Source organism: Gallus gallus, chromosome 13 (assembly GCF_016699485.2).
Source record: "Gallus gallus isolate bGalGal1 chromosome 13, bGalGal1.mat.broiler.GRCg7b, whole genome shotgun sequence".
NCBI classification, from domain to species: Eukaryota; Metazoa; Chordata; class Aves; order Galliformes; family Phasianidae; genus Gallus; species Gallus gallus.
This window is the reverse complement of record NC_052544.1, coordinates 2,775,064-2,794,389: the sequence shown is the minus strand read 5'-3', so window position 1 is coordinate 2,794,389 and position 19,326 is coordinate 2,775,064. Positions and strand designations below refer to the sequence as shown.

At 48.0% G+C, this 19,326-nt stretch overlaps 1 long non-coding RNA gene across 14 annotated transcripts in view; it reads right to left on the bottom strand.

Annotated features, from left to right (window-relative positions):
- Positions 1-19,326, bottom strand: part of LOC101748409 — a 45,935-nt gene that overhangs the window by 6,170 nt on the left and 20,439 nt on the right. For 2 of the 14 annotated variants that reach the window (XR_003077625.2, XR_005839568.1), the window contains exons 7-10: positions 16,294-16,391; positions 13,640-13,776; positions 8,749-8,906; positions 6,161-6,675 (exon numbers count right to left, since the gene is read on the bottom strand). This is a non-coding gene — a long non-coding RNA (uncharacterized LOC101748409). The other 12 variants (XR_003077633.2, XR_005839565.1, XR_003077630.2 and 9 more) reach the window with 10 other exon arrangements.

Below are 19,326 nucleotides of genomic sequence, written 5' to 3'. Positions count from 1 at the left end.
CAGACCGCATCCCCTGGCACTCGGGTTCAGCCTGCTCTGTCCCAGCCCTTCCCATGGCTGTGACGGGAGGTGCTGCTGGGCCAGCTCTGGTTAGCACCATGCTGTCAGCTGGAAGATCCAAATGACCTTAATATAAAACATAATGGCAGTAATTAGCCAACAGGGCAGAGGACAGCTCAGCTCCTCTGTGGGTCCTGGGGCCTGGTAAGCACATCCCAGCATCCCAGCACCCATACCTTGGCCACCACCACACCAGGACCAGCAAAGGGGCTGTGGATCCTTTTCATTGAGCTGACCCTGGTTTTGTGGCAATGTGGCGTCACAGCCCCGAAGCCACAGGGGACGGCACTGCCACACCTGTGGGCACAGCCAGCCTGCCCTGCATGGCCCAGCTGCTGCTTCCCCACCAAAACCCCAATTTGACGGTGTTGGACTGCACTTCTCAAACCTCCCTGCTCCTCCTCAGACACACAGAACTTGCAAGCTAAACGCCAAGCTTTTTCCACAGCTTATGTTCTTGTAAAAACAGCTCCAAGTACACACATTCTGCTCCTCACTCCAGTCAGGGCTCTGCATGCCAAGCCCAGTATTTATTTTCATTACTTTTGAGACCACCAAAATTAATGTATCTTTCAGACAGGAAGAATTTTATTTATTATGGTGGATTTGAATCCAAGAGATGAAAGCAGATCGGCGTGCATCCTGAAGGCGAGCAGGGCTGGGAGCAGATCCCCAACCTGCCCCGTAGCACACGGCCTAGCCCTGCGGCCCTGCACCAGCACTGTTCTGGTTTGGCTGCTGTGGCACCAAGTGGCACTGGGTTAACAATTTCCCTTTTCCCAAGCTGCTACTGAATCTGCAGGACGATGGGAGGCTGCTGTTGGGAAGATAAAACCAATCGTATTTTCCCCTTTACCACACATCAATGCCTGTCCCACTGGAGCACGCCCAGGCCTCGCAAAGGCTGTGGTGGAACAACCACCAAATCAGATGTCTGATCAAACATGCTGCTAAATGAGGGACACGCCTGGCTTGCACAGCAGTCTGCAGGCTCACCTTTCTGCAGAGCTCAATTTAAGCTCGTGCCATCATGTGAGAAAGATCAGCTGTGTCCTTGGAAATGCAGACCCTGCGGTGGTTAGGATTTTCCTCACATTTCTTAATTCTCTTGCTCTGGATCCCATCACAACCCTGTTTTGAAAGGGCAGAAATGAAACTCTAGTTCATTGAAGAAAAAATTACTGTTGCCGTTGCTTTCAAGCAGGCCTGGAGTTCCACCAAAACGTTGCCAGACTCATCCCACCCATTGGGAAGAGCAGAAAACGGATTACATTTCTGAAACAACATTATAAAAAACATAATTTCACGTCTAGACCAGAACCAGTCCAAAGATGAACCAGGCTGGTTACTGGCATAGTCACTTTTTGGTCAATCATCCCACTGAGGAACCTCCTGGATGCAGTTACACTTGAGGTCCTTCCCAGAGGAACGCGAATGGATTGTGTGATGAACAGGGAGGTGTGGAGGGATGGAGAGAAAGATAAAATCCATGAGGATCTGGGCTGGAAAATTCAACACTCATACAGCTTGTTGCTGCTTCCATGCAGCTCGATGGAGCTTCAGATGGGGCCGGTAAGCATTAACAGGGCACCTGCCTGCAGTGATGCCAGTTTGGGAGTTCCTGAGTTGCCGGATCATTAGACAGTGGAGATCTCTTCCAGGGTGTATCTGATATCATTTCTCATTGCAAAACTTGAAGTAAAACTGTCAGTTTTAGCTGCTTTCGTCACCTCTGATAATGTTTCAAGTCTGGGTCCCAGTTCTTCAAAGGTGCAAAGAAAAAAAGCTGTGCCGGACACCCAATAAAAGCCAATTTGTGCTATCCACAGTTAGCTCGAGTTCAACTTCATTGTTTATTACTTAGGTCTCTGAAGGATAATGCGTACAAAATAAAACATTTCTACCACCTCAGCCTTTGTAAAAACATTCACAACCTGTTAAACGTTAGGGTCACTAACTTCGAAATGATCTCACAATTTGATTTCATTATATTTTAATTGCTAATGATATATTCCAGGGCTGACAGAGAGTGAGAGGCTGTGACTAAGGGAAAATTAAACCTCAGCTCGCTTTAATTCTCCCACCAGCTGTATTCAGGCAGGTGCAACACAAACTCCCAAACACCCTGCTGCATAACACAGCCCTGACCTGGAGGGACCGATCTGAACGGGCTTTTCAGCCGGCATGCTTATTCAATTCGCTCTGCGGAAAGGCTGCCAACCGGGAGACGTGGTGCCAGAAGCGTGGTGGTTTTTTTAATGCAAAGTTGCAAAACCACAAAACTCATTTTTACTGGTGACCTTTTTACCACTAATTGTCGGGGTACTTAAAAAAAAAAAAAAAAAAAGTTGCTTTGGTCAGGGCTGAAATGACAGCCCAGAAACGCTCCTCCGGCTGCAGCTCCCTAACCCCGCTCCGCATCCGAACGACTGCGTCCTGCGTGGATGAGTCAGGTGGTTGTTTAGGTGTTTTTATTTTTGGTATATGCATATATTGCAAATAAGCTTTAGATTGTGAAATAAATCAGCACAAACAGCGAGGCTGATGGACAGAGGGAGCAAGAAGCACATGAGCAGTACAGCGGTGGGAGTACTGAAAACGAAAGGCTCCCGCACTGCATCTCCACCAAATGCTGCATGAAGGTGGTGGTTTTTTTCCCCTCGCTTGCACTCTTTTTTCCCTCTAAGAACACACAGGTCCATTTTACTTCATTTCTACAGGTTTTTTCAGACACCGACTAGGCAGTAGTTACAGCTGGGCTCTTTCCCTGTGAGAGTTTGACCAAGTTTTGATCTCCCTTGCCCAGGTTTTAACACTGATTCATTCCCTAATTTCATTAGAATTGGCGACATGTCAGTGCTGCGTTTGTGAGCAGAGCCTGACCTACTTTTTCCACCTCCTCTGCCGAATGTTTCACAAGGAGACGTGCCTGAGGGTCAGGGGTACAGCGTCAGCCATAGCCCAGGACCTCGGCCCCTCCACTGGGAATCCTGATCCTGAGTGAAACAAGGGGATTCCAGTGAATTCCAACCTATTCCAACAAATTAAAACTGCTCCATGTTCTTTGGCTACGTTATTTTTGACATACTGCGGTTTCAGCTAAAATGCTGCAAAATAAGTTGACTTAAAATGTGTCTATGTACTGAAATCCTTCTATACATGGCACTGAGGAAATGCCTTGCAACATAGATAGCACACACACAGAGTTAGCTAGGAGAAAACTGAGCAGCAGCATCCCATTCTAGCAGGTACCTCACAGGGAAAGAGTGCTTTTTCAACAAACCCAAACCCCATATTAACAGAGAAGTGCACCCGGCCTCCTGCCCAGCTCTGTGGTCCTAAAATACTGCCACAATCAGCCAAGTGGAACCCTGGGCACAAGCTCGAGCCTGTTTAACACTTATGGTGAAACTCCTGCTGCCATCAGCAGGCCCAGACTGTCACCACTGCTTTCTACTGCTTTTATGGAGAACAACTTGAAAGATTTCCAGCCTCAATTAGGAGGAACCACAGCTTGTAACGAAGCAAGTGATGACTAGCAGCTTGGGGACTGCGCTCCGTCCCATCCACTGCTCCCCACGTTGGAGGAAATGTTCCTTCTGCTGAGGAATTCTGTTATTTGCTGGGTTTGTTTGTTTATTTTCAGCCTTTGTTTCCAACAATTTCAATGTGGTCCAAAAGTCCTAAGGTGATTTCCTTTCCCACTCCAAAGCTGTGCCTTCACTAAGCCCAGCAACCGCTGTGAGACTGTCTATTTGTAAACACAGGGTGTAAGCACTTTGTTCTGGTTTTTCTTTCTGTCAGCACATCCCAATTTTCTCATTCTCTCTTTTTCTTCCTCTCTTCCCAGTATTTATAATTATCTCTGGAAAATATTTTTGGCCTCTAACTTGTCCGGTCTGCTTTACAGCAGCGTTTAGCATTCAGAACCAGTCCTGGTGACTGACTGGTGGTTGTGCCATGTGGCAGGCATCAGTGGGCTGAGCCCAGTGTGCCCGGAGGTCCAGCACCAACCTACCTGCAAAATGGAAATGGAGGCCCAGAGCTGGGCTGGGAGTGATGTGCAGGGCACCCAGCAAGGCCCTGCACACATGCTAAATGCATTCCATGCCCCCAGATCGCGCCGTGTCTTCACACACTCAATTCAGAATGCTCCCCTTCTTTTGGAATCATGCTTTTAGCAGTAAACAATCTACTGAGCTATTTACAGCTCAATTTCCATGCATCCTACCAGAACAATGGCAGCATATGATGCCCATCCAGTGCCGTCAATGGGGCAGAAACCTTCTCTGAGAGCTTTAGTGCACTGGAACCCCTTCCTTCCTCCACTCAGTAGCCATCAGCTACAATGCAAGTCTGACAGACCAGAAAACTGAATGAGGAAAACGACAGGAACCCAGAAATCCAGAAAGTCAAAACCAGGCAACCTATAATTTACCTTTTTTCCCTACACTTGAGGTCTGTCAGAAGCTTGGATATATGGGCAATATGTCAGCATCAGAAAGCAACATGCCACCATTTGTCCGTTCAGAGGGAGATGTAGAAGATGGACTCCTTACCCCATACCAGTGTCTGCTTTTGCTTGGGCTGGGTGTTATCTTTGAGCCTGAGATTTTTCAAAGACGTTCTTTAAAATCTTTCATGTTTTAATCCTATTTGAAGTCAGGGAAAGTTTTACCCTCAATTGAAGTGAGTTCAGAGCCAGGGAGCTCGAAGTAGTTTGGAGGCTTGTAGCTGAGAAGGTGTCCTATGGTCTCCACTGCAGAATGGGGTGGCTGAGCATTCCCCCAGCAACTCTGTTATTCTCAGGCTTAGCTTCTTAATGTTCCATGTGTGGAGCCCCTTAACTGAAAGCATATAGAAAAATGCAAGTGGCCTCTGCCTTAAATTACCAGTCAAACTAGGAACAAAACAAGGTGGGGATTGCTTCCTGAGGGGCTTTAAAAACGAGTTCCCCAAAGCCTCAGAAGTGCCATGACCTCATGCAGTGCTGGGGGCTCCTCTAGGAGCCAGTCCCTTTGAGCACACAGCACTGGTGACATTTCCCTGTGCCCCACAAATTGCTTCAGCACAGCACTGCCTTCCCAAATCCCCAGCTGATATTTCTCTGACCCTATTTTCTGAGTCCATCTCATCCTGAGGGTTTGTCTTGAACCACAGCTGTGCCCTGAGAGACACATACAGCAGGGCTGTGCAGTGTGGCACATCAGGCTCTGGGTGCTGGCACGGCCACGGAGCAGCAGGGACCGCTGCCAAATGGATGAGCTCTTCAAGCACACTGCAGCCTTGCCGGCCTTCCCTGCCCCAAGAGGGGACACGGTCACGTTCAGCCTCTCCACCCTCCGCTTCACAGCTCTCAGATCAGCACAGGTGAACCGTGGCTACCTCCAAAACCCACCTTGCAATGGCCTCGTGGTGCCCTCGGAGATGAGCACGTGCTAACGCTGTCTGGGTGAGCACGTTGGCATTACAGAGCTGTGCACAAACAGCAGCCCCTCCCCGGCGGGGCGAGGGCCGTGCACCACTGACATTAACAGGGTTGCATCAGATTTTGCCAGCTGTGGATCCCTCCCACAGCTGTGTGGGACCTCTCCTCCCTGCACCGTCTCAGCTTGCTGGGCTTGGAGAAAGCCTGTGCTGCTCTAAATGAGAGCAGACCCGGGAAGAGAGGAACCTGCTGAAGATCTGAGATGACAGTTCTGCCCTCGGTTACACTCTTGTTGAACAAGAGCAGTCGGTTAGAAACAAGATACAGACCTAATTCTGATTATTTTTACACCAGCAAAGCCAACGGCTCTTGGACTGTGAGAAGCGCTTTACACTGGCACTGGTGCAGCTCCAGCCACCCGTGCTGCCTGCTGCCCTGGACGTTTTCTCTGCAATATGGTTTCAAACACTTGTGAGAGCTGAAAATAAAGAAATGAAATACCAACCTCGTGCAGACTTCAGAAATGAGAAATAAAATGTCCAGGAAATCCCTGCAAGGTTTTGGACTGAACAGGAAGATACATTACAGAACGTTTTCAACTTATTATTATTATTATTATTTTTTCAACTTCCGAACAGCAGAACGCCAGAATGCTAACAGGCAGGGCAAATTGAGCAAAAATATTCTGTGGACCGGGTTAGAAATTAAGTCAATGTTTATTTTTTTATGCTTTACACTTTGGCCAGCATTTATCCCGAATGAAGGCAGCAAATGTTATTAGATTTCATGGAATGTAAATAAACAGTTATTGGTAAATACATTTTGGTGGTCTGCTTGTTACACTGCATGTCAGGAAAACTATAGGGAACTGGCAGGAGTTCAGACGTCTTCAAGGAACACAGAAAACAGACATATTTTACTAATTATAGCTAACAAAAACACTCTGAGATTACAGTTAAATTACATTAAAACATAACTTGTTGGCAAAGGCTGTGAGCATAATGCTTTGCCTATATCTTTACGTATAGTGTTTCATCGGAACAGAGCAGTAACATCGGGAAACTCTGGCACAGCCCATTGTGGCTGCTCTGGCCACTGGGCTTCCTGCAGCAGTTCCTATGGCCTCGTGGCCTTGCTACCAAGGAGAAGTCCTGGGTGTGCAGGCAGCAGGTATTGCATGAGGGGACCTGAGAGAAGGGAGGGGAGGGGAGGGGAAGGGAAGGGAAGGGAAGGGAAGGGAAGGGAAAGGAAGGGAAGGGAAGGGAAGGGAAGGGAAGGGAAGGGAAGGGAAGGGAAGGGAAGGGAAGGGAAGGGAAGGGAAGGGAAGGGAAGGGAAGGGAAGGGAAGGGGAGGGGAGGGGAGGGGAGGGGAGGGGAGGGGAGGGGAAGGGGAGGGGAGGGGAGGGGAGGGGAGGGAAGGGAAGGGAAGGGAAGGGAAGGGAAGGGAAGGGAAGGGAAGGGAAGGGAAGGGAAGGGAAGGGAAGGGAAGGGAAGGGAAGGGAAGGGAAGGGAAGGGAAGGGAAGGGAAGGGAAGGGAAGGGAAGGGAAGGGAAGGGAAGGGAAGGGGAGGGGAGGGAAAAGGGAGGGAAAGGGGAGGGGAGGGAAAGGGGAGGGGAGGGGAGGGGAGGGGAGGGAAGGGAAGGGAAGGGAAGGGAAGGGAAGGGAAGGGAAGGGAAGGGAAGGGAAGGGAAGGGAAGGGAAGGGAAGGGAAGGGAAGGGAAGGGAAGGGAAGGGAAGGGAAGGGAAGGGAAGGGAAGGGAAGGGAAGGGAAGGGAAGGGAAGGGAAGGGAAGGGAAGGGAAGGGAAGGGAAGGGGAGGGGAGGGGAGGGAAAAGGGAGGGAAAGGGGAGGGGAGGGAAAGGGGAGGGGAGGGGAGGGGAGGGGAGGGAAAAGGGAGGGAAAGGGGAGGGGAGGGAAAGGGGAGGGGAGGGAAAGGGAAGGGAAAGGGAAGAAGGAAAGGAAAGGGAAGAAGGAAAGGAAAGGGAAGAGGGAGAGGGGAGGCGAGGTAAAGGAAAGGAGAAGGAAAAGGAAAAGGAGCACCTGCTAAGTGCCAGGAGGGCACTGTACAGGCAACGCAACAAAAGGGATGCAGCAAGGGCTGTCCCCACCCTGCCACCTGCACCACACTGCACAGCCTGATGGTATGCAAAGAACAAGTTGCAGAGGTGCTGGCACTGCACTAAGGTTATAAACCACCATCTTTTTTTAAAGCAAAGTTCACTTGAATCAATGAGCAGCATGAGCAGCATTTGGGCTATACAAAACCAGGTGCAAGGTGGTCCTGTTTGTGCAAACCTGAAAGTCAGGGGATTACAATGTGCATTTTGCAGAAAGCCCCATGCTGACTCCAGAACAATTTCTTCACTTCTGCTGATAGGACATGGCCACCAAGCACTCCCAGCTTGCAGGGAGGTAGCTCCATGGGCTGTCCTGGCCATGCTGGCCATCAGCTTCAATGAAGAGCAGGTAAATCATGTGATCACCAAATCTGACCTTTAAATCTGATAGGAAAGGCACCTGTCATTCCACCTGCCAAGTAAACGCAGGGGAATAATCAGGCTTATGTCCCCAGAATATCCCCATGCCTGGCTCCTGCCCGCTGTGCCCCTCTATGGCAATACACCATTTCTGGGGCTGTTTATTCTCATGTCTGTGGCTGTATGTAAAGAAAACCTCTAACAAAACCATGCTTCATGACTACCCCATGTAATCTCTTCACATGCACTGCCTTTGTGTCACATTTATTGCCCATTCTTTGCTGGGAAGATTTTTACATGGGATCTGAAGTTTAAAAGAAGACAGATGACAAGCTGTGATCGCGAGGAGGAGAGGCTCACCATATGGAAATAGAAAGCCCTGGCTCCCTCCTTTCTTCCTCCTCCCCCCTCCCCTGCAGAGTTTCTGTACTTCACATGGTGCTATTGGGATTTGAAGATCAGAATACAAATTAAATTATTAAACGAAGAACAACAACAACAACAACAACAACAAAAAAAAACCCAAAAAACTCAGGCCATTCCTCTCCATCCTTCCATGTGATCAGTAATTATAAATCAAAGTAGGGAAAACAACCCTGCTGGAAGCTGGCATTGGGCTACAGCCCAGCTGCCTACAGAAGGACACGGAACTCAGGCAACACGTATGTGACTTTGCATGCTGTGGAGGGTTCATGTGCGAATAGGGTCTGCAGCTAAGAAAGTACTTCAATGGCAGAAACATATTCATGGGCCTACTTATTTTTGTTGTATTATTTATTACTTACCTATAGGTGTGTCTGGGAAGAGCAGAAGCACCATTCCTCAACTCAATGCACTTCTCCAACATCAGACTCCTGGTTTCTGAGACAGGCCCCCCCCACAGTGTCCTCCACTGATCCTCTTCAGCACTGTGACCCTCACGTGTGTTAGCCACCACTCCAACCTTCAGCAAGCAAAGAGAAAGGAATAACCCATTTCAGCAGGACAGATCTTGAGATCTCGACCAGCTCAGTGACAGCAGCCGGGGCAGTGGGAGCCCTGCAGGCAGTGCAGGGAGGAAAGGGACTGTCAGCCCCTCACACCTGCACCATGCTGCTTTCCCTGGAAGCTGATGGGCATTTGCACTTTTGAAAGACTCAAAGACTCCTTCAGGTGGCAAAGCACACACTGCAGGTATCTGCTTTTGAAAGAAACTGGCCTCTTTTTTGTTATTGGCTTTTCAAGGCTTGGGTTGAGCCACTGACCTCGACAGCCAGACTTACAAAACAAGCACTTAGGCTCCTTAATGCAGACCTGGGCTATGGACATCCCATTAAGGCACCCATGGTTGAAAACCAGCTCCTCATAGCCAAAATAAATAGCTGAATCAATGCTACACAGAGTTTAATCTAAACACGTAATGGAGTCTAACCCAGATATACACTGTACTCCATCCACAGGTCCTGGAGATGGCAAACTGAAGCCTGCTTTTATAGTGTGCCAGCTCAGGGACCTGTTCCCAATTTGCAGATTTGGCCTGTTGCGTTCTAAAAGATGTTTAATATACTCGATGCCTGTTTGTGTTAATGTTTACCATTGAAGTTTTTCATTATTTGATGTTATATTTGGCCATAGCATTGAAATTCCATTGGACCGACTGAAATCTAGTGTCAAATCAAAGCCAAAGAAGCGTCTTTGCGATAGACCTTCAGTTCCTATCCAGCCACATTAAAAAAAAAAACACAAAACACCGCTATTGTAGGTGTTTCCTTTGTAGCTTTTCTTCTTTTTGCCAAAGAAACAGCAAACACTTTATTTATTAGCTGGTTTTATGTTTGCAGCTCTGGAAGAGCCGAACTCTCTGGAGCATTGGACAAAGCCACCATGGGCTATCAGAGAGGTGCCAGATGGGCACAGGTCCCTCAGGCCAGGGCAGGGGCAGGCAGAGGATGGCTGAGACTCCTGAGACCTTCTCCAGGCTTTGTCATTTGGGACACTGCCTACGGATCTTTGTATGTCCCAACCGCTGCACCTCTGGGGACAGTGGACCAACTTCTGCTGCTTGCAGGTTGCTTCTTGTCATGGGGATCATGATCAGCCTTCGAAGCCCAAACAAAAAACCCTTTTCCACTGTGTCAGACCCTGGTGGGCTCCCCCAGAGTGAGGAGAGCAGTCCTCGACCTGAGAAACCCAAAGCTTTGATTCACCAAACTACCGCTAAGCACGTGCCAAAAACGAGACAGCTGCACCGGGATTCACTTCACACGAAGCGCTTGGAGTAACTCAACCTTGAGGAGGAGGAGGCTGCCCAACCAGGGGGTCTGGCACTCTGCGCTGTGTTTCCCTCCCTGCCTCTATTTCTGGTCTTAGGGTGGAAACTTTCCGTGGAAACCCAGCACTGCAGGATGAGGCGCAGATCCCCCAGCGCTGCGGGGAGGCACGGATGCTGGGCGGATGCGGAGGTGCTCGGCACTTGCAGGCTCAGATCCTGCCAATCATGCACGCGCTCACACAATGCGCTGGCATGGCTCAGCAAGTGCAGAGTGGAAATAAATGAAGGAGGCCTGCCTAAGTCCAGATGTGTCGGAATTCAAGGGGACCTGGAAAATGTGATGGCCCGGACAAAAAATTGGGAAAGAGCATTTAAACATAAAGCCATGAGGGAAGGCTTGAAAAACAGTCTACAGAGATTCTCTCGGCTGGCTGAGAGGGGAGCTGGGAGTAACCTATTTCTCAGTTCGCCAAAGAAATTGTTTCAGACTCTTTCCCCTCCCCAACATATTTTCCCCAGTTTTCTCATCAAAGTTAAGACTGAGTTTTGTTGTTTCTTTTTTTTTTTTCAGTGAACTATACATTCTTTTTCAGGATGGCGTTTTTCACTTCTAAAGATTATAAATTAAATTATCTAAATGTCATCTCAGTACATAAAAGCATTCATTTGACAGCATTAAAATGAAATATCTTGATTAATGAAGAGTTCCTACTTAGCTCCAAACTAGACTCCCTTCTGAAATGGGAAAAAAAATCTCTGCCTGCAGATCTTTGTTCGGCTTTCGCTAAGTGCCGAGACACTCAGAAAAGATCTGCGGCGTTATACTGAAGCAAATGTTGCATACTTAATATGTAACAGCAGTTCTGAAAAGCACCCCCAACTCCGGTCTTAAAATTGTCTCTAGGAGGCATGCAAGAAGCCTGACATTATGGGGAGTATTTGTAAGGATTCCCCATGGTCACAGCCTGCTGGTCAGGGTCAGATGGAGACTTTACCACCTAACCCTTCAGTGGGGCTTACTGGGCTGGATGGATTTGCTAATCTTGAATACCATCATTTTACTACATCACTCCTGAACTGATTTATTACAAGCCCTTGAGACCCTGATGTTATTGAGCTGTCATACGTTAATGGTGCAAAAGTAACGTAGAACAATTCTCCTGGAACTGGAATGCAGTTGGAACAGTTCGCCAGAGTATCCCAAATCTGCCTCCAATCTTTTATTCTTTAGGCTAAAATATATTAAAACAGATGACTGGGTTAAGGTCTACTTTGGGACTGCTCGCTGTTGGTCGGCCATGCACCACCAGAAAGCAGTTGAAAATAAACAAATTTGTTCCTCTTTGAAAAAAAGACCCTTGAGAGAGTGCTTAACGAGTTGGGCACAACTGCTAGTTGGACCTCGCTGAGAAGTGCCCCCTCACCACCACAGCCATCTCCTTCTGTCCCCAGGTGTCTCTGCACAGCTCTGTGCTGGAGCCGGACTGCTCCTGGTTACCCATGGGCCCCGATGCTGTCCCAATGTCTGCTGTCCCTGTGGCCTGCAGTGGGCCAGCCTGACACAGCACAGGCCCAATGCCATTCTCCTTTCCTGACTATTTACCCAGCACTGGTTTCACGAAGGGACAACCTGCCTACTGCAAGATAGGCAGCCTGGGATAATGGACTGTCCCATTCCTGTGAGACTTGGCAAACTGTGCTCTGTGCTGGGTAGGCCGGGGGTCAGCAAACTTCTTTGGTCAAGCCAACAGCCTTGGCCACCATGGTCTCTGCCATACTCTCTCCCATCCCTCTTGGGCAGAATTGCTCATCCCACTCAGGTCTGGCCTTGACAGGTAAGGAGAGCAGTGCCAGCACTTCCCTGCAGGTACCAGGCACTGCCTTCCTCTTCCAGCAAAGTAACTCTGCCTTTGGACAGAAAGTGCTTGAAGCAGTTTCTAGATTAAATCAACAGAAAGACTTACGGACTCGGATCTGGCCATCGCAGAGCGACAGGGTGCTATCTGGGCCAGGCTCTTACACATGAGTTGGATTCCTCTATTGGCTCCACTGACTGCAGCACAGCAAACCCATTCTGTGTTAGCAGAGGACCTAGTCCACATCGTGTTAGAGTTTGCTGCAGCTATTCCACTTCAGATCAGCTACAAACCCAGCCTCCAGGCATAGTTGTCACATCTGCCACTTCCAAATAAAACGGGCTCATAGTATCAACGAAATGGCATCAGAGAAAGCTTATAGCAAATGTAATATGTTAAACATTAACCACAGTGCTCACAGTCTAGAAAGGTCTGATAAGCCACGATTAAACTTAATTATGGATTATTTTATATTACCTACTTCCAAGCACTGAGGAAAATTGCTTCCTTTTAACTGCCTTGGCTGGCTTGTTCTGACCACACACATACTGGGGGATATTTTTCCATGATTGATGTATTTGTTTACTGAGCTCCTTGCTCAGATACAGGCCGATTCTCCCTTTAATCAGAGGTGTAAATACCTTAATTGTTGTCAGAGTCCATGTGAGCCTCTTGATTAAAAGCCATCCTCACGCTTACCAGTAAAGAAACCCACGCAACAAAGCAAAGTCCACTTCTTAGTATAAAGCTCAGAACATGCCAAATACATCCCTTATTTTATGGTCGTGTACTTGGCTCACTGGCATTTCATCAAGATGTTTCATACAACAGACACGTTTTTCCTATTTTTTTTCTTTTACCAAGGACAAGGTGGAAGTTGTTGGGTTTTTGTTTTTCGGGGTTGGTTTTTTCTTTCTTTGCCTTTGCTTAAGGGCAAAAACTTCCATAAACATCAGTTTTCACTCAACTTCGTTTGACCGCCTACCCACACTGACTTCTTTGCTCTAGCAATATTACCAATAAGATAAACATGTCCAAATTCAGAAGCACAAACAAGTTCATTGGTGACACTAATGTTGCCTGGCAAATAATTCTCCTCGTTTCTGCAAGGGCTTCACTTTCTTGCAGATTCAAAGCAAATTCATCTTTAATTTGATGCCTCAGTCTTATTTTTCTTTCCCAATCTCATTAGAGTAAAAATAGCAAGGATATCCATATGATTAAAGACTTCATGTGCAAGAAAGCAATCTGGTCATAGTGCTCCTTAGCTTTATGTACTTATTTCTATTTGACAACATTAATTTGCCATCTGTCAGCTCAGTTACATAGTTTACTTGCTGCTTGCATGGTGCTCACCTCCCCCTTATTCGTCGTCAGCTGTTTTTAATAGTTGGGCCTCCTTGAGTGGGCCACTTATGCAGATTTGAAACAGGAGAAATCCTAAGAACTGACCATATGGGAAGCCACTTTGTACTCTCTATGCTGACACAGCCACGCACACTTCTCCAACCCACCCCTCACACCTCAGCACTTCCAAACAAATCCCATTTTTTCATCCCTCTGTAGCACCTTCCATCCAGGAGACTCCACAGCATCACACAACACATGCAGACAGACCAGTTGTGCCCTCCTGGGTGGCTCTGTTGAAGTCAGCTGAATTGTACAAGTACAATTGTACTTGCTGGCAGCTAAATTTAGCCCCAGACCTGTAGGCAAATAAATGAATGGAAGAGACTGTAAAAATGACACAAGATTGGCCAAGTAACTGCTAGCACTGTCCTCTGCCCCCAAGATACGTCACATGTACTACATCCATGCAGAGCGCTGATATTTACCTCACATCGGCATGAGCTGAAAACACTCTGTAACTGATTTTTTAAGTAAGTCTTTTGTGAAAATTGTCTGAATTCCTCAGAATGTTTATTTTTCACCTATAGGCCTTCGTTAAAAGACACACACGGTGTGTTCTGGAGAGGAATGAGCACAACCAACTATTTGTTGTATACCTCCATTAGCCACCAGGCATCCAATCCCATGGCAGAATAAAAGCATGTGGTAAACCCAATATCATCCCTCAAAACTCCAAGCTTTTCAGAATCATCAGTCACTGTTACTTCTTTATCACTATTACTGCTCATTCCGTCTATGCTGCTTCTGAAAACGCTACCTTTGTATAGCACTTTTCAAGTGATCTTGCAAATATTAGAGTCTGTCTATAAATGTTCTGTTACCAAAATCATGTGTCATGTCTTCTGTCCTCCAAAACGCATTGCAGAGTGTGCAGTGGTCAGCGACTCTGTGTGAACAAACCTACCTCCTTGCTGGTGAAGCTGAGAAAGTAAAAACTGCACAGGCTTCCTTTTCCTGGAAATGCCCCCCGTTTTTTGGCATTTAGAGCAGTGTCTCCAAGGCATTTGGAGTGAGGGCTGAGGGGAAAGCAGGGACTGGCTCTCAGAGGTGCTCAATAAATGTTTAGATGTTGTACTGAGGGATGTGGTTTAGTGGGGAAATATTGGTGGTATGTGGATGGTTGGACTGGATGATCTTGGATCTTTTTTCCAACTTTGGTGATTCTGTGACTCATCAATAGGGGCGTCTATCCAGATCCCAAACACTGAAGTCTTCATAAGTCATCTCTGATGTTGAGTATGACACTTATGAAAAGAAATACTATAGCTTAAATAATCTAAAATTCTAGTGATACATTTGACAATACATCAAAGACAGTTCTGTTCACTTTTTACATGCTGTTTTTCTGCCAGTTGAAGAACTCTGGGCTATAAGAAGGCACTGAAATGACAAGGGAACCTTTGCTCCTCAGCAAAAAACCGGTGTAAAGGCTGATTGCTGCTTAATCTATATGGGAAAAATAGAGCTGTGAACAGTTAGTGCCCTGGCCAAGGGTCACCAGTGAAGGTGAGCACCTTGGCTGTGAAGCACGGTCCTTTGCTCTTCCTTCCACCCCCGCACTGTGTCAGGAAGTGTACTTAAAGGAGTTTTCATCCTCAGGAGTAGCTGAATTACTGTCGATAAGTCAAGTAAAGGGTTCAGGAGCTTCCAGGCTCTGTGCCACACTCAGCCCAGCAACCCAGCACGCGGGCTGTGTGAACTCAGACTGCACACTACTTGGGTCATTTTAAGGGATCCAGAAGACAGCTGGTGATGATGGAGACAGAAGGGTGATTCCAGGAAAGGTGGTCAGCGGGCTCACTGCAGGCAAGAAGCCAGGCACACAGGCTGCAAACACTTTCTACTGTGATTACCATGTCCAGAAAAGAAAACATGAAAGTAACTTCCCAGCTCTAACCCTGTTATAACCAGCTCCGAGAAGATCACCCCAGTAAGGGGAAGTCCGACTGTGAGGTAGAGCCAAAGTAATACCTCCAGCACTGCTTCCCTGATGGGAGCATGGCCAGATGTGTGCCTGCCTCTGGGCTAGAGCCGCTTTGTAATTTGTAACAGTCTCCAGGCTGCTCTAATTTACGTTGGGGGCCAACGCACGGCTCACTTCAGACAGAGTTCAAAGACTGCCCGGACACAAGCAGCCCCAAGCTGCTCCGCACGCGGTCTGCCCGCAGCCTGCACCCACTCAGCAGTTGGCACGGGGCAGCAGGAGATCCACATCCCAGCCCAGGGCCACCTGGTTCCAGCGGGGCTGGCGATGGGCTGTGTGCTCTAAAGAGGTACCAAGTGGCCCCTCCAAGCCCCTCCAGGTCTCCAAGGAGTACCGCTTTGCTTTTGCACACATTTCTAGAATGGGTTGGTTTCAGATGCCCAAATATGTAGTATTATCTTTTGGGGCTGTAAGTTAGGCTGTGCTGGCCAAACCCTTATGTAGGAAACCCGTGTGTATGAAACATGCTGGCATAGATGACACAAGCCATAACGACCAAACAAACCCATCAATGCTTTGACCAAAACAACAATAGCAGAAAAAAACCAGGACATCAATACAATGCTGCTGGCAAAACTTGGCAGAAAAAAACCAACAAAACAAAACAAAAAACCCAAAGAAAGCTGAGCCTGTCACGTTTACAACAAGGCCTGATAGCTTTCAGGACACGCTGCCTTCAAAGGGGCTGGATTTGGTTTAGAAGCTCATTCATTTGCAGTGGGTTCAGGGAACCAGCCGGTCCTCCTCCTCTCTGGGAAGACTCATTAGCTACAGGGAAACTCAGTGTGAACGGGAGGTGTGTGTGGGGTATGGGTAATTACACAAGCACCTTAGAAATAAATCACGATCCTACTGTTGATATGATTGGAAACCTGGAACTGATCCTCATTTTAGCCTGGGAGAAGTTCTTCAGCAACACTCTATAAACTACAAAGAGAAGAAAAGGAAATTGACTTTAAAAACAACATTTTAATAATGCTAAGGTGTTGACAAAAATCTCAGTGAGTAAAGGAGCTCCGCACCGGGACGGCACCGCTGCGGGGAAGGGCTGCGGCATCTGCCCATGGCATTGCCTGGGCCAACCTTTTGTTAGCTCAGTGACCACTGCCACTATTGGGTACCTGGGGAGGGTGCTCGGGTGGAAAACAGGCTGCAGGAGTATGTAAGTTGGAATTGTAGATAAAATGCTGCTTCCCAGCGTGAGCAACGGCACCCCAGCATCGCGAGGTATGAAATAGGATTGCAGAGCCGCCGTACTTCTGAATGGGGAATCCCAGATGGATGAGGGGTGTGTGCTCCCGGAGCATGTGTGCTGTTAGCCCCACGTGCCTGAGATGGAAACTGGAGCGCAAACTGCAAATCTACTGTCTAGCACATCGACCTCGAGTCTGTAATATCCCAGCTGTGCCAGCCTTGTGCTGTGTGCAGCTAAATGCAAGCACGCTGTGACTGCTCACCCCGAGATGTGTAAGCCAGGCTGATGGCCACACTGGGTATCCCAAAACACACTCCATGTCTTCCTTCCTGGGTTCAGCAGACCACCTGGCATTCGGGCATCCCACAGAGATACAGTGGTGCAGTCTCAGTGCTAATAGGTACACAGTGATGCTGGTGGAGAGGACGGACGTGAGACGTTCCCCTGGTCATACCAGGGGGATGATTCCGTGCTGGGAGGCTCGGGATGCGCTTCTGGAAGCCGGTTAGACCAATTTAATGCCTACAGAATGCAGCTGTGGGAGAGTTATGCTTTCTTGAACATCTCAGGTATTTCCAGGGCTCTGTTCTCTTCCAATAAACTGGGATAACAGTATTTGATTTTTTGGTCAAGGCTATCTCCTACACTGAAGACGTACTATGCTGAGGACAGCAGGTCTGTAACATTTGTTGAAGCCAAGCTGACAGCAACGTAGCAAAAATCATATTGATTCTGTGTCAGAAAATGACACAGAGCGCTCACACTGATGATGTACTCTCCTGCAGCAATGCATTCTGTTAGATACAAACCACGAGGGAAAGGCACTGAAATCCCCAAGCGAAAAGCCGTGTAATAAAAAATCAAAAGAACACAGCAGCCCAGATGCTCCAGTGATGCACCCTGCTACCTCTTGACTGGTTTTGATAAAATTATGCTGTTTCCAGGCAGCTGAGAGTCTCCCTCTGGTCTGTGGATGAAGTGACGTTTTTAATGGAACACAGTAACCCCAGTCATTTCCCAAAGATGAGCTGCAGGGCTGACCAAGCCGTGGAGAGGCTGGGCAGTGATGGCTCCAGGTAGCCTCTTCGCCATTTGTCATGTCAGTCATGCCTGGCTGGCTTAAAGGAATTACTTTTCCATTTAATTTGGGAAATATTCCCAGAAAGTCTTGACTCCTGAATAAGAGTTGCTCAGAATATACTCCATCACATCTGGCCACCTTTCAGTGAGCCGAGGCACTCCTCCTGCACACATCAGCCCGGCTGACTGCTGTCGTGGACACTTGTCTGGATTTACCCGCAGCCAGCTGCAAGCTCAGCCTGCCAGGAGCCAAACTGGCTAAGGGTCTTCCGCAGGTACCTGCTCACTAGAACGATGTTTCCTAATCCCAACACATTTTCTTGATGTCAGACTCTTTGAAGATGGGGTAACAAGTATTTACTGTCATTCAAAGTAGAAATCACTGCAGAGGTACAAAGGAGCTACATCTACCGTATCTTGGACTTGCCCTGCTATTGCAACCTGCTGCGAGGGCACTGAAAACCTGAAATCCCATACTCCCAAAGACCTGCCTGCCCTTAACACAGGCTGCCTTGCTGGGTCCCCAGCCCTTGGGGTCCAGCTGGGACTGCAGGAGAGCGGGGAGCAATGCCAACAGCAAACCCAGCGCCGCTGCCATGCTCTGCTCCTTGCTGTCTGAATTCCCTCCACGCTTCTTCCTCCTGACTTTCCTTTTGAAGTTTCTTTCTCATTGTGGTTGGTTCTCAGATGCACCATAAAAATCCGCGTGCTGGGAATACTGTGGTTAAGACATGGGAATGCAAACATTGTGAAATAACTTGGGTTTTGTTTTTCTTCTCCTTCCCCTTTTTTCCCTTCTATAAACTAACTTTTCCACTTCTTCAGTATGTTGGCACTTAGAACTTGTTTGGCCCGTTAACAGAAACAAGGACTGAAAGGGTCACATAAATGGTCTGTTTTGAAAAAGGAGTGGAAGTCTGCTGTGAGCTCTCAGCCAGGACTCAAGCAGGTAACTCCCAGTGCCTGGCTGGTGCATCTCAGCCCCCAGCTGCTGAAGTCTCAAGTAGCTGTGACTTAAGGACCGGTGTCCCCAGCCCAGCTGCTTCTGTGCCTGTCCCCCAGCCTCTCGCCCAGCAGCCTGCCCACACTCGGCCCTCACCTCTCCCCTGGCTTTCTGTCCTCTCCAGGGCCATCCTATGCCACTTCAATCCCTAGCTTTCAAACGACAACCATTAGCTCTTAATGTTGTGCTCAGTCTTACTCCCCAAGGTCAATACCCTACACAGTTGTCATGTTGAGCCCCAAACCACTCCACTCTTCATCTTGAAGACTTCTGGCAGACTGAGCAAGCTTGCCATTCTGGATTCATGGTAGCAAGACCTTCAACAGCAGCGTTCTCTGTGCTTTTTAAAGAATATATGAATATGTGTTGCCATGAAAGAATTCATGGCAACAGGGTTTGGTTCTTACAGGTCTATCCTATACCACATCACAGCCCAGTGTGCTCTTTAAAGAACATATTGTTTGTATTAAAGGATGAACAGACAAAAAGCATTTTCCTAGGAGAGCAGCGTTCTGCCACTGGGTCCCACGATCACATCTTCACTTCACCACACCTTCCCTATATCATCATATGCACTGAGGAAG